Source organism: Myodes glareolus, chromosome 2 (assembly GCF_982192425.1).
Source record: "Myodes glareolus chromosome 2, mMyoGla1.1, whole genome shotgun sequence".
NCBI lineage: Eukaryota > Metazoa > Chordata > Mammalia > Rodentia > Cricetidae > Myodes > Myodes glareolus.
Genome location: NC_142027.1, coordinates 48068218 through 48081672, shown reverse-complemented (window position 1 = coordinate 48081672; position 13455 = coordinate 48068218). Strand labels below are relative to the sequence as shown.

The following is a 13455-nucleotide window of genomic DNA, read 5'->3' as shown; positions in this document are numbered from 1 at the left end:
CAGATCAATTTGGCTTATTTTTTAGCTATCGTGAACTTCAGTGCTATGCATTAAATTAATACATATACGTCTATATATACCTTAACCTTCATATCAAGGTTTATAGAAAAATGTCTTAACCATAAATACTAGCTTAGAGATATATTAAGTAAAAGAGAGCAAAACATTGTAAATCTTTGTCACAAATGCAAATAATTTAATGCAGATTATATCAACATTGTCGACTTTCTGTAGAGTTAGTACTTTAGAATCATATCCTATTAAGAGTTTTATGTGGTCAGACCTGAAATCATATACATGCATTTAACATAGTATGAACTGAGAAGATTGTTAGTAAGATACAGATATGGCATATATATATATGTATATATATATGTTATATGATATTATATGTGTATAGAAGAGTAAATAGGAAAAGATGATGTACTTGAGATAAAGCAAATATAGGTGGGATTGAAGGAAAAAAGGAAAAGTGGAAATGATATAATTTTATCTTAATTATAGAAAAATAAATTCATTGAGAAAAATAGTTTGATTCTTTAATTAATTTTATGCTGACCTTTGAACTATGTTTATTTTTTAATTTACATATTCACCTTGTTACAATTGTTTTTAATGTGATTATCGCCATTTAGTAGAAATTACACAGTAAATAATTGAGAAATCAAATGTTTTGTTTGCACTTATTCCATCACGTATAGTGTCTAAATTTTACACATGTAGGCTTTATATTTGTATATGAATTAACTATTTCTACCAAATACAATTTTGTGGGTCATTTTTAAGGGCAGTGATTTGGTCAAGAGCATTTATTTTATTTTTTCCATCAATTTTCTGGTCAATAGCAAATGTTAGTTTGTGGTTTTAATTTCTCTGTTATATTTGTGCCACGGGTTTCTTTAAGCTTAATTTTTTGAGTCAATTTCTTCAATTTATATTGCTCTCATGAGACATTATTATTAAGTGTTTTTTCACATATTAAAAGTTTACTATGTTTAATTTTATTTAATATTATTTCTATATCTCTTTTTCAGGGTAAGTTCTCGTATTCTTGCATTTCTTTAGTGTACTCTATTTATGGTGTAACAAGTAAAGAATTGAGGTATAATGGTAGAGTCAAACATCCTTAGGGTCAAAGCAATAGCACAATGTGTTCACTTTTCAGTTATGAACACATGAAGTGGATTAGCTGGGAGTAATAATAGTGAGGTGGATCTATTATACTGTAGTCTGATTACAGGGGATTAAGAATGTTTGAAAATCAAGACAATTGATTTTCTATTTCTCTTTCTAACATCTGAAATTCTGGTTCACTGAAGAGAAGCTAAATCAGCTATAGTTGAGATCTGGCTAGTTGAGAACCAAATACATTCTAAAATTCCATCTACACAGTCTCTCACTCAATATAAACAAACTAAGGGAGAGTCTTATCATGATAAAGCACCAGGGTCAACAATGAAAATTTGAGACCTAGAAAACTAAAGAACAAAATGTCCTTATACCTAAGATGGAAAACTGAGGGCGGAGTGACTTCTGCTTTACTCTGAAACATCTGCACGTGAGAAGTAGGGACAAGGCAATTTAAAATATAAAAAGTAGAAAAGAAAGTGAGGCTGAATGAGAAGAACACAATGATGTAAGGAGGAAGAAATGGAAATGTCTGACATAATCAAAATCGAAGACTCTGAATTCTGAACTCAGTGACAAGCTAAGAGATGACATATATGCACTGCAGAAATAGCCCTCTCCTTCAAGGAACCGGCTCCTCTCATGATCATGGTATGCAACACGACCCTCTTGATCTTTTCCCAAATCAATGGGTGACATTCTCTGGGGAGGATAAAGCCCACAGATGTTAGGAAAATGATCTCAGATTACAAGGACTTCCTTCCATCTGTGAAATGTACATGTGTGAATGACGTGTGTGTGTGTGTGTGTGCGCGCGCGCGTGCACATGTGTAATACATTGTGCTAATTGCAGGTGTGCTCAAGTACAGACATATTGGCACAAGGGCGTAGGCTGCCAAAAGCAAGCACATACTGCCGAGCATCCTGCTATGCACAGCCTTCCTTCTGAAGGATGCCATTCATTTCAGATACAAATCGACAACCAACCCACGCAGGCCTGCTGTTGCTGCGATACTAACACTGTAAATTATTTACTTCATTTCAGCGAATTTGTCTCCGAAATGAAGTAGGAGGGCAAATGCACACAAATACAAATATTCCCATATGTGAGGAAGCGAGTGGTGAACCATTGTCTATCGTCAGATACATTCTGCAACAGATGAAGAGCTATGCGGGTGAAGCCTAAGAAAGGTACTGAACCTACACTCCGTACCCACGGCTTTTCATCTGCTCAGCACCAGAGAGTTCTCTTCAGTATAGCATTTTCTGCAAGTGTATCATGCTAGCCATTAATTGCTCGCACCCGTCTTTCCCAAAGTTTCCTCTGCATGTACACTGTAACAAAATGGGCCATAACTTTGTCCCCGGACACTTTTGTTTATTGTTATTAGCTGGAACAATGCCTTCACGTCAATATCTGTGACAGTCCAATCTGATAGTGAATCTAGATAGAGCACCCTTTCTCATCTTCCTGCTCCCGTTCTTTCAGAAACAGTATTCTTTATCAGCATAAGTAGTGACAGAAAATGCAAATTCCTGATAGTAAAGGTATATTTTTATTGCAATGAGAAACAGGTTTATTCTTTGTATATGAGGTCTCTAATTACAGATCCCAATTTCAGTGTTTATCAGTATGACTCCCAACACTCAGAGTTTCCATTTCCCCGGGGTGACACCACTATTAGCCTTGCACAGTCTTTATTCTCTCTTGTATTGACCATTTCCTGAAATTACAGCAGGGACACCATATGAACACTTTTCTCGACCAAAGTCAAAATATATTGCCTGCAGTGGTACCTTCTAGAAAAGAGAAAAAAAAAGGATTTGGACCTGTGGTCTTGTCAAAGATGGATATATGTGCTAGCCTCAGGTACTTCCAGATAACAGGTCTATTTATTAAGTACACATTAAACAAACAGGGTAACTTTCCTAAGGCTCAGTTTCTTCAAATGGTAGATTAAGGGGAAGGATTATTTCTCTGAGCTGGCATCAACAGATAATAAAGATATTAATTGTAGCCTTAACTAGAATACCTTTATCAGTCCTACCATCACCACCAAGTCTCAAGGAGCATCATGGAAGTATAGGCCCCTTCTGGCAGTTGAAAGCTGCTGAGGAGGAAGAATAATTTTTCTCAACATGTGACCACTGGTAGATTTCCGTGCTCTAGTAGATGTATTCCACATCTCTCTCTCTCTCTCTCTCTCTGTGTGTGCGTGTGTGTGTGTGTGTGTGTGTCTGTGTGTTTGTGTGTGTGTCTGTGTCTGTGTCTGTGTGTCTGTGTGAGATACCACACATTGGGCATAGTGGTCTATTAAAAATGGAGATGTGGGTTTCGATGGGCCATTGCTTGGGAAAATGTAGAAGGAGCTGGGGGCAGTGGAGGGAAGATAGGATCATTTTAAATCATATACATAGATGACATTTTCAACAATAAAATATTGTTGAAAAATTATTTTATTTTTGATTATTCCATACATACGTAGATCTAATCTACATGGGAAGTAGAAAAAGACAAAACCTCCTGTGTAAATTGGGAGCATTGGGACCCAGGAGGAGGGTTAAAGGGGAGGGGAGAGCCAGGGAGAGGAGCAGAGAAAAATCAATTTTAAAAAAAGGAAAAAGAAAAAGAAAAAAAGGCTTGTACTACTCCTTATAACCCCCCCTGGACAGATCTCTGTCTAAGTCTCTTGAGAAAAGATTTCTCACTAACCAAGTTGCCATGAGACATTGTGTCTGCCCAGTAACATACAGAAGTTTACCCTTGAATATGACCTTTCGTCTGATGCTGTGCCAATCCACTGGCATCTCCCTGGCAGAAACTGTCTCCCTCGTTCCATTTTCATCCTTCAGTGTCAAGTTCATTTTAAGAGTCAACCTTCCAAGACTCTTTCAAGGGACACTTGTCCCCTCCGCTAGGCACTGCCTTTGTAAAGTGCTGGACTTCTTTTCTCAGACAAAGGATCTTCTTTGTGCCTTCCTAGAGATATGGCACCTTTGAAGTTGACCCAAGACAGAGCCAGAAATTCAATGTTACATAAAACTTCTCTTTATCCACTGCTACCCTTCTGGTTTCTTGAGTTGTAACTCAAAAAAAAAAAAAAGATAAAAGATTAAAGAGGACCACCTGTTAAGGTGTTAGGAAGAAAAAATATATGTTGTAAAGTCACTATGAAGCACAAGGACAGAGATTACTGGCCACCTTCAGAGCTAACTGTCACTCTTAGGACTGTATCATTTAGGGCAGCGTTGAGAATTTCAGTAGATTACCCCACTGAACAAGTACCTCTAGATCTATAAATGGGGCACACTGCTATAGGTAAATATATGCAAGGTTTTGTAGCTTGCCTGGAAAAATGTCAGTGAAATTTAAGAGGAAATGAAAGTTGTCCACAAAACAAGTATTTCTACGATTATATTGCATAATTATGAAACAATTCATCACTTACTGGGCAGCCCTCCAGATAAGAGTTACTAGCAGTTTAAGGCAGAAGAATTCAGACAAGGGGTTGTTCAAGATATTTAAGTTCTAAAGTATCATACATATGATCCAGGAAACACTATTTCACTATCACGACATTAATGGCCAATGGAAATGATAGACATAGACTCCAACAATTTTTTCTTCTTGATTTAAAACACCAGCAGAAGAACATTTTGGTATAATTATGCTCATATTTTGGGAGGAGGAGTCTTCTCAGAAAATAATTTCAGTATTAGGAATAAAAAAAACCTGGTTCTTTTCTTCCCTATTAAGAGACACAGACACTTGAAAATAAAGGGTCTCTGATTCATGATCTTTACAATAAGGCCAACAGTGGTTGAGTTATGGATGGCAATCATACTTGGCTGTTTGAATTCTTTCTTTGGACACAGACCTCATAAAACCTTCCTAAAGCTACATTGGCAGAGCTACACACTGGCAAGAGAAGATTGACAAGTAGTAGATTTGTAATGGCAAGCTGGAGAAAAACTTCATTTTTTCTCAATAATTTTGTCAATGGAATGGCATTTTGAAAATGGCAATTTTGGATTATAAAAAAAGAATAATACCAATTAAAATTTCAAAAAACAAAGAGAAATAAAAAATCTTCTACCAGAATCCTACTATCTTTCTTGATTCTAGTCTTCTCAGAACTGGGTGTGCATTTGTGATTGCATGTTTAAGCAGAATTATACAAATTATATTCAAAACACAGGCACTTTACCAGATGATATTTTAGTTTTCATAAATAGCTATTGATTTTTTTGCTTTATCTCTTTATCATTTGTATGTGTGTTTGTTCATCTTTGTGAACCTGGATCAGCTCTTAAGCTTCTTAGATTCATTACAGAAAAAAATGTTTTTGTAAACTGCTAGATATCAAATAGCTATGGATATAAGAAGTTTATTTATACGTGTATGCTGAAAATCCTGACATTAACTCACTGAAACTAGATTGTTATAGAAGGACAGCTTTCCCAAGGGCCTAGGAACTTCCTGATTAGATTACTGACCGAATTCTAGAATGGACCCTGATCTATAATTCCCACCCCTGTCATTTATCATCGCTCATTTAAAGGATGCTAAGAGAAGCAATGCCTTCTACATTAAAACTAGTTTTAATGTAGCCAAACGATACTTTAGAAAGAATAAAAGCTTTTTTGGGTGGTTGCCATATGTTATTCTACACGCAAAATGTTTCATAGATAATAGTCAGATGCAGGTCTGTGTGTGTGTGTGTGTGTGTGTGTGTGTGTGTGTGTGTGTGTGTGCACTTGTGAGCAAGCATGTGTGCGTGTGTGTATACATCTGTGTATTTTATGGTAAAAAGGTTATATGTTTACAATATATAAATTATAATTGTTTTTTCAATATTTTTAAAAGTTCAAACATCTCAGGACTGTTGTTTTTTTTTTTTTTCTAGCAGTGAGTGCAGCAAAGAGAAAATGTTTTATACATGAGGAACCCTGGATTCTTTTCCTGATTTTACCACTTGTTGTCTGCCTTGATTTTTTTTCTTTTTTTGGAAAAGAAAACTATTTTTGCATAATGCAGAGGATTATTTCTTGTCGTAAGTTTTCTTGCTTCCCCGACAGCTTGCTTTTACTCTCCTCTGGACGGTTTAAAGTGTGGCTTTTGTCAATCATTAGGTGACATTGTTTTCCTTCATCTGCAGTCGTCATATCTGAACTCAGCCTCAGTTATTGACCTGAAGGTTGCTGTATTTTAAGGGTAACCTACAACTAGCCCTACCTATATTCACTTGCCACCAAGATGGTGAAGCATGGCTGACTGTAAGTGATATTTTCACCCCGCTTTCCTCAAAGCAGGGGCATTTTAAAGAGCAATGCAGGCATCAGTTAGAATCAACATTCTCTTATTCAGTACAGTTTTCTGGGCATTTATTGTAAGCCAAGAATTTCTGAAGGCACTAGAAACCCAATAGCATAAACTCTGAGCAAGGTTTCCCTTCTATGTCACTCAGAATCTGAGAGAGCATATTTCACTCCAGTCACATGGGGAATGTGAAAGCACACAGCCAAGTGCCAGCAAAGGCAAGTAAAACATGCTATTAAAATCTATAAATTTTATTCATTCCACCTGTTCAGGCAAGTCAAAAATGCCACTCCAAAAAAAATGAAGGCTAAACCCTAGATCACATGGTGTCTTTGAGTAAAGAACAAAATGGAAATGTTCCAGAATCTAGATAGAATGCACATAATTGGCAAATGTCCTGCAATAGCACCAAGGAAATCAAGGACATTGAACTAAAAAGAGTGAAGTACAGGGAACCTTGAAAGGGAGGATATTGGGTATTCTGGTTGTGTCTGGCTGGACAAGGTCCTTTTTCACACTAAAGAAGAAGCAAGGACTGTATTCTGGAGCCAAACGAAAATTATGGATAGAACCACATTAGCATGATTTGATTTACTTATCAATCACTTCTTCGTTGAGAAGGAAAAGAGATAAGGTAAACTTGTCTACAGCAAGACTGGAGAATTAAGCAGTAGCATAATGGTTTTATTGTTATTCCCGATCCTGTTTTGAACTGATAACCTAACTTGCCTTGAGTGACTCATTTCTGTAGCTCCTATCATGGGACACGGGAAATGTTACCTAGGGGACAATAGAGAGCTCTTGTCCCCTTGCTTACTTCTGAATTATTTATGTTATTAAAATGGATTTAGATATGTGAGAGATAGTCTCAGGTCCCTCAGGACTCACTGAGCACAGACCCGGAGATAATCTTCAATGCAACTGTGTGCTGCCTGGGAACAATTCATGGAGACTGTCAGGTACTTGCTGCTGTATCCAGCATAATGGAAGGAAACCTGCAAATTATTATGATGATTCTTCCTGGGCTTTTGCAATGGTTTCATATTTTCTCACATTTTTTTTTTCAATTAAATGCTCACATCTTTATTCCCGGGAATTGCCATAGCTTTCATGAGAGATTACTATTCCTGCAAAGGGGCATCCATGCGATGATTAAAAATTAGAATCCTTATCCTACTGAGCATCAGGAAGTCTGCATCCTGTCCACTGTAAACTGCATCACAATCTCATTGTTCTTGTACAGCATAAGAAAAATTACAGATTACCTCTGATTCTTGCCTTCCTCTTATCCTGCCGCTGTGTTGACTGCTGTCTAGTGCAAGCCAGGTTGGACAGGAATTAGCTGAGTATCTCTTTCATCTCCTGAATACTTGCTTATTGATCCCAATAACAACAGAAACATTTAGTAGGTATGATTACACATTGTTAGATTTAAGATACCAAGTCAGTGAACTAAGTATTTCTATACATGAGACTAGACAAAATATAGGTTCAGCTATCAAGGTAGCACTATCCTATGGAAGGACTCAGCTTCATCTCATCTTAGGAAACATATGCAGTGAAACTTCAGTTCAATTCTCTCGTTTAAAGTAAACTCAGACACCTAGCAAATATCCAAGAAGTTTTAGTTCTTTCTTCTATAGCTAAGCCCATGTGTTGACCTATCAAGGTTGGCCGTGATGGGTTCAAAATTGAGGAAACTGGTTTGTGAACAAGAAATAAGATGGAGGGAGAAAAATAAAGCAGGAAAGGATGGTACGTTGTTGATTTCTGACACACATAAAATGGCCCAGCTTGGTCAATAACAGTTTAATCTTACATGTGCCTCCTTCAGACCAGATAGTTCCCACTAGAAATGAACTAAAATAAACCACATAATAATGTGAAAGAATTAGAACAAACTTTGGAGGCTCCTGTGATTATAATTTCCATAAAACATACTTCTATCTTCAACAGCAAAAAAAACAAATTATGGAGAGCTCAGTCCAAACGCTCATCTCTTTTCTCTTTTGGAAAAATAGCACATAAATGAGCATATGAGGAGAAATGGCAATGCTATGCTAAGACTGTAGGGGTTTGGCACATTTATTTCAGTTATTTCTCCAAATAAGGTTAAATGGATTGTGTTGATGGCAGGTAGCCTAGATAGTGCATCCATCACCCATTTTCATATTATTTCCCTTCTTTCCAAAATTTTATTAAAATGAGAATAAACGGTTAGCTACTGTGGTCATTAGTTTGCAGAGGCTGGCTTAAGAAACAGATTGCTGGTGCCATAAACATGGGCCCGTGAATTCTGTCATGCAGCCTCTGATGTGGTGTGTCAATTCTCAGGGAATGGTTGATCCTAAATAGTGTTTGCTGTTATTCATAAATGTATAATGACAGTCATCCTTAAGCAAACTTCATCCAAATCACTCCATCCTGGGCTAGTAATGACTGTGCACCCAGTAAAGAGCTGAGAGGCAGCTGCTTGGAGGCATTTATAATACTGGGCATTATTCAAATATGTGCTAACCCTCTGCAGCAAAAGGCTGTTCTTGGGAACCGGAAGGACCATTGTGGCTTTAAAAATTTTGAAGGCTAACTGAGAATAATATGCAGCAATGGAATCAGGTAATGGAACAAGCAATGAAAAGGGAACGTGTTAGATGAGCAGCGTTGCTTTTTTCCAGGTTATTAAGAGAGCTAAGCTATACACATACTATTTAAGAGAAGCTGTTTGCTCCAATGAGAAAGGGCTCCAAAATGTCAGATCAAGCACTAGGAACAAAACCACTGTCAGTGGCCCCCAGACTGCCCCAGCCACACACTGTCACCCACATTCAGAGGGCCTACTTTGGGTCTATGAAGGTTCCCCTCTTCTCCTACTGTCAGTCTGGAAGCCTTACCCTTTCGTAGGAGTGGATGGGGAGGGATGAGGCATGTGGAAGCTGGGGTGAGGAAGGAGGAGGGTACGGAGAAGGAACTAATATGGTATGTAAAATGAGAAAATATTGTTTTAAAAAATACTTTTTTTTAAAAAAAAAAAGGAAAGAAGAGAAAAAGATGCTCTTTAATTTACCCCAAGGAGCTAAAAGTAAATACATGGAAATAGGTATCTCATTTGAGAGTAAGGATTCAACATTGATATCATAGAGCTTTTTTGTTAAATTAGCAAACCCACGAAAAAGTTTCGAGATGATCCCATTTTTAATATGGAAAAAATGTATATAGGAATGACAGGATAATTTGAAGGAAATAACAATAAAGAAAATATTAATTAGTAAATATGAAAATATGTTTAGCTTTTTTTCCTTTTTTTTTTTTCTTTTTTGAGACAGGGTTTCTCAGTGTAGCCCTGGTTGTCATGGAACTTGCTCGGTGAACCAGGCTGGCCTCAAACTCACAGAGATTTGATGTGGGATGTCCTTTTGTATATGTTGCTTTTATTGGTAGATGAATAAAGTTGCTATGACCAATGGCTTAGCGGAGTTAAAGTCAGGTGGGAAATCCAAACAAAGATATATGGAGAGAAGAATATGCCATGTAGCTGCCTAAGGAGAGAGATGCTAGAACCTTACCAGTAAGTAACAGCCTCATGGCAATACACAAATTAATAGAGAAACGGGTTAATTTAAGGACTATCTGGGAATATGTCTGAGCTATTGGTAAAATAGTGCCGTAATTAGTACAGTTTCTGTGTGATTATTTGGGCCTGGGTGGCCAGGAACCAAAAGTACAGTCTCTGTTTACAGAGATTCATCTGCCTCTGCCTCCCATGTGCTGGGAATTAAAGGGGTGTACCACCACAGTCTAGCTCACCAAAGTTTTAAAAATGGTTTATATTATAGTGCATCATTGGGACAACAGTGCAAATTTTGTAAAGAGGTTAGTACCTGAGGATATTTAGTATATGATAAAAGGGAGATATTAATGATTATATAATGTTGGAAAGTCTGTTAGCTTTTGAAAAATAAAGCCCAAATATTGATACATTACTTATATCTAAAATCACAAAGATCATGTAGAAGTAATAATTGCTAACTATGGAAACTTTTCTGAATATAAGGACAAAAGAAAAATATTTGAGTTATTTTTCTTAAATGCCTGAAGCGGAAAAATCATGCAAGGTGATTGAATAATATTGTACAAAGGTATAAGGCACTAAGATATTCCAGATTCTCATAAATAAAACTAAGAGATAAATGATTACCAGAAGTAATAATTCTAGACTGTGATATTCTCACAAGTATTAAATTAGTATCATAATAATTTTATGGATACAATTTTCAAACCATTCAATAAGAAAATGAGAAAACTTGGACATTTTAAAGAATAGCAAAACATCCAATTTTCAATCACAGTAAGACAATTCTTCAATTTCACACATAACTAAAGAAATTTAAGCTAAACTGTTGCTTTCCACATCAAAATTATGGAAATCTAAAATGTTGATATTACCTAATATTGACAAAAATGCATTTAAATATAAATATAGTCTTGCTAGATGTTTAAATAAATGATTTTGTATGAAGTCTTTGGAAATATTTATAAAGATGTAATATATATATATATATATATACTTTCACTCAATAATTCAATTTCTATAATTTCTATGACTGTATTCTATAGCTATGTCTACCCCTTTATAAAAATCTGTGCTTAAAGTAATAGCAAACTATACCATGTATTTTACAACAAGCTATACATCCCCCAAAGAAATGCCACAACAACTAAACCTGTAAAAAGATATAGATTAAGTCACAATTCAGTGATTAGGAGGAAATGTTTTTAAAACATGGGGGTGGGCTCCAATTATGTAACTGAAAATAGTTTCGTCTCATTTGTGCATTCTTTATCTTAAAAAACTCGGTGTGCATATATGGTCATACAGAGAAAAGATAAGAAACACCCTATCACTGACCCTATGTCCTTAAGTACCATTTGGGAGTCCTCAGCTGCCTCAAATTCATAATTCTATAATAAGGTCAACCAGTGACTCAAACTCATCTACCCAAGGAAAACCTACTCAGCTCCAAGGACAGATTACTGACACCTCTTCACTATCTCACATACTTTTCCCCAATAAAATTCCAGGTACAAATATAGAACAATACTAGCAAGTACACTGAATCAACTATTTATGTCAGGAATCATGAGTGTTACAAATATATAGACACAAGTCTAAGATGTCTAAACAATAATCTACAAGTAGCCAAACTTTTAAGTATTTAAGGAAAGGGTAAAGGAATGAAAGCTGTTACATCAAATGAATCCTGTTGAGTCTTTCTGGGTAGTTCCAAAAATTCCTAAAAGTCATTTGTGTTCATAGGCATAAAAGTTTAAGAGGTAAAATCCTTCATGTAACTGACACACATTTCAGTGTTAGAAGAAGGCAAAGGATACGTCCGAATTTGAAAGGAGTGGGAATTAAGGGTGAAGCTGGAGGGATGTCAGCCTGTCCTCCAGCGACTTCAAACGAGAACAGTAAGGCAAAAGAGATGCCATCTACCCTTGACTGATTATCAATTCTGGGCTGTGTTTACACTGCTTTTCTATCTTATCTTCCTGGGTAGCAGAAATCTGTATAAACTCATGTGTTCTCGAATACACAGGTTCTGAAATGACCCAATTCTCTGCCTACTGATTTGGACCTTAATGCTTACTTCCGATTATGAAATGTACCATTATCCTCCGTATAAATGGAACGACAAAGCCGATATCCCAGGGTTGCCAAAGAATGGAATAGTATGAGGAATGGAAAGAGCAGAGCATGATGTTTGCCTTGTGTGAGCATGTGGGCATGTAGAAGGTTCTGGTATTCTTCCTTCACAGTCATCTACTGAAACGTTGTCATTTAATGCCAGGTTTGCTCAAGTCTTTTATTTAGACATTTAACACTTTACTAAATCACCAGTTGGTGTGATCTTTGACTCCGTCCCCTTGACTTGTTTGGCATCTACCCAGCTCTCATTCTGCACACCGACTTCATTGCTTTCACCGCTGTCCAGTGTAAATACACATGCTCAATGCCCAGCAACTGTTGTTTCCCCAGCTCTGACAGGTGGAGAGATGCACAACTTGCAGGACGCAGTATTTATAACCTGTTTCCTACAACTGACTAAGTAGTTAACCAACCATCCAAGGACAAAAATAAGAGGCTGATAAGAACTTATGGCAACAGCTTCTGTGGGTCGATTTCAGAATCCACCATCGTCTTCTGTGTTTGACTATACCTTTTGCAGAGACAGTTTATGGCTAAATGGCATAATCCCCATTGCTGTGTTTGGCCTACTTTACAAATGGAGGCAATCTGCAGGGGAGAAACTGTTTGCTTGCTCAAGCCTGGTAAAAACATAGACCAGGAAATTCATCATCTGTGCTGGGGGATAGATATTAAAATAACTAAGAAATATTAACAGTATAAAAATAATATTAATATCAGGAAATAAAAAAAACAGAATAAGAAAACAAAAGAAAAAATCACTTAATTATACTCATAAATAATTGAATTAATATATAGTTTACTTGAGTGTAACCAAATGAACTTTTCATTGTAGCAAAAGTTGAAGGTGAATTTTAAGGGAGCTGTTGCTAGTTTTAAATCTTCAAGTCAAGGAGTTAAATATAACTACAATATTAATATTTAAAACCAGATCTCTGCTTTCCTGCTCTTGCTCTTGCAGGATGGCTGTCTATCCCTCTGCTGGCAATATCAAACTACTGCAGAGCAGAGCAAAGACCCTGTGTTGCTAGAATATACTACCACTGCAATTTTCAGACTCCAAAGAGGGTGCAATGGGTCCAACCACCTTGTTGAAAGATGGCTTCTAGCTGCTATTACAAATGATCAAAGCAGGCAATTCTCAGTTGCCGTGGGTCAGTTCTTTACTACAACTAAGATTATCTATAAAAGAACAGAGCTGGACAAAGTAAGTTCAACTATGTTATAATTATAACTATGTTATAATTCTTTTATTGCTGAAATTTCAGTAGTGTTCAAAATCTGGAAATACTTTGCGACA

The 13455-nt window shown here is 36.5% G+C and overlaps 1 protein-coding gene across 2 annotated transcripts in view; it reads right to left on the bottom strand.

Moving 5' to 3' along the window:
* The window catches only part of Lsamp (limbic system associated membrane protein), a 2072304-nt gene that overhangs the window by 1031788 nt on the left and 1027061 nt on the right, over positions 1 to 13455 (bottom strand). The gene's annotated exons all lie outside the window — the stretch shown is intronic.